Source organism: Oratosquilla oratoria, chromosome 22 (genome assembly GCF_046742065.1).
Source record: "Oratosquilla oratoria isolate Oo_2021 chromosome 22, ASM4674206v1, whole genome shotgun sequence".
Taxonomy (NCBI): domain Eukaryota; kingdom Metazoa; phylum Arthropoda; class Malacostraca; order Stomatopoda; family Squillidae; genus Oratosquilla; species Oratosquilla oratoria.
Window position 1 is genome coordinate 28,331,934 of NC_134798.1, and position 2,624 is coordinate 28,334,557.

The window sequence follows — 2,624 nt, forward strand, 5'->3', positions numbered from 1 at the left end:
GTCTGGGAGTTTTCCGACCAGCACCCTAAGGTTTGGGTCTTTTAATGTGCGTGGATGTTGTACAGATGAGAGTAAAAGGGAAGAGATAGGTAGTATGTTTGTGAGAAGAAAGATGGATGTGTTGGCTTTGAGTGAAACTAAGTTGAAAGGGAAGGGTGAGTGTAAGTTTGGGAGTGTAAATGGGAGGTTATCAGGAGTGAAGAGAGGGTGAGGGAGGAAAGGGGTGGCTATTCTAGTAAGTGAAGTGATAGGTAAACGGGTAGTGGAGTAGAAGGAGGTTTCCTCAAGGATAATGTGGATGAAGGTGAAAATGGGAAAGGAGATGTGGGTCTTTGTAAGTGCATATGGGCCTGGCAGTGAGAAGAGTGTAGAAGAAAGGGAGGCTTTTTGGATAGATTTAAATGAGTGCATAGAGGATTTAGGGAGAAATGTCAATGTAATAGTACTGGGAGACCTTAATGCTAGGGTAGGAAATGGTCCAATTGATGGAGTGGTTGGGAAATGTGGAGTTCCAGGAAAGAATCATAGTGGAGAGTTGATGGTGGAAATGTGTCAAGAGAGAGAGTTGATGTTAGCAAATACAGTGTTTCGGAAGAAAGTCAAGCATAAGTACACATGGGAGAGGGTGGTGGATGGGAGGGTGGTAGATAGAGCGTTAATGGATTATGTAGTGGTAAATAGGATTATGATAGGAAGAGTTAAGGATGTACATGTGCTAAGGGGAGAGGGTGGGGGAATATCAGATAATTTTTTGGTGGAAGGTAAGTTGAAAGTGGAGGATAGATGGAGAAAGAGGAAAGGGACAGAAGGTAGGGAGGTGCTTAGAGTGAACTCTTTAAAGGAAAAGGAGAAGGAGTACAAGAAGCTGAATGAATGGGAGGAGCTAGGTGTGGAGGAGGAGTGGGGATGGTTCAAGGAGGGAGTCACAAAGTGTGCAAAGATGGTGTGTGGAACAAGAAGGACAGGAGGAAATAGAAGGAAGGGTAGTGAATGGTGGGATGAGGAAACAAAGAAGGTTGTAGAAGAGAAGAAGCGAGCTTTCACAGATTGGTTACAAAATAGGACAAGGGAGTCATATGAGAGGTACAAAGAAAAGAAAAGAGAAGTAAAGCAAAAGGAGGCAAAGAGGAGAGCAAATGTGAAGTGGGGTAAGAGTATGACAGAAAATTTTGAAAGTAATAAAAAGATGTTTTGGAAAGAAATTAAGAGAGGAAGAGGAGGCGAATCAAGTAGAGAAGAAAAGGTAAAAGGTGCAGATGGAGATATGATAATGGAAGAGAAGGCAGTAAGGGGAAGATGGGCAGAATATTTTAGGGAGTTGCTAAATGTGAAGGAGGATAGGGAGGGAAAGATAGCTGCTGTGGGAAATACTAAGAAAATGACTGTGATGAGTGAGGAAAATGGAGGAGAAATAAGGAAGGATGAAGTGAAGGCAGTTCTTAAGATGAAAGCAGATAAGGCACCTGGTCTGGATGGATGTCATGCAGAATGTCTAAAAAAGGAGGTACATTGATGGTGGACTGGCTGGTGAGGTTATTTAATGTTTGCTGGAGAGAGGGTAGAGTGCCGGAAGACTGGAGGAGTGCCTGTATAGTTCCACTTTACAAGGGAAAAGTGTGAATGTAGTAGTGTGAATGTAGTAGTTTCAGAGGGATTAGCTTGTTGAGTGTAGTTGGGAAGGCTTATGGGAGGATCTTGATTTAGAGGATTAGGAGAGGAACAGAGGGAGTAATTGGTGAGGAACAGTGTGGATTTAGGAAGGGTAGAGGTTGTGTAGATCAGATCTTTGTGGTAAGACAAATATGTGAGAAAGCTATAGGAAAGGGGAAGGATGTTTTTTGGGCTTTTATGGATCTGGAAAAGGCTTACGATGGGGGTAGACAGAAAGGCACTGTAGGAGGTTATGCAGATATACGGGATAGGGGGAAAGCTTCTGGGAGCTGTCAAGAGTTTTTATGAGAGTAGTAGAGCTTGTGTCAGGATTAGAAATAGAGAGAGTGAGTGGTTTGAGGTAAAGGTGGGACTTCATCAAGGATGCGTTATGTCGCCCTGGCTGTTCAACTTATAAATGGATGGGGTAGTGCGAGAGGTAAATGCAAGGGTAGTGGGTCAGGGATTGGAGATGGTTAAAGAAAATGGAGAAAAGTGGGAGGTGAGCCAGCTGTTGTTTGCAGACGACACTGCACTTGTGGCAGGATCGGAGGAGGGATTGAGGAAGCTGGTGACAGAGTTTGGGAGAGTATGTGATAGAAGAAAGCTAAAGATAAATGTGGGTAAAAGTAAGGTGATGAGATGTACAAGGGGTGAAAGTGGCAGTAGACTGGAAGTGAGTATTAAGGGAGAGCGACTGGAGGAAGTGGATAGTTTTAGATACTTAGGTGCAAATGTGGCAGGAAAAGGTGGAGTGAAGGTGGAGGTAGAATGTAGATTGAGAGAAGCGAGTAAATGCCTTGGTGGATTGAAGAGTGTAATGAGGAATAGACATTTGGGAATGGATGCTAAGAGGAGACTGTATGAAGAAGTGATTGTGCCAACAGCACTGTATGGGGCAGAAACATGGAACATAAGAGAGGAAGAGAGAAGGAGTTTGAATGTGTTTGAGATGAGGTGTCTGAGAAGTATGA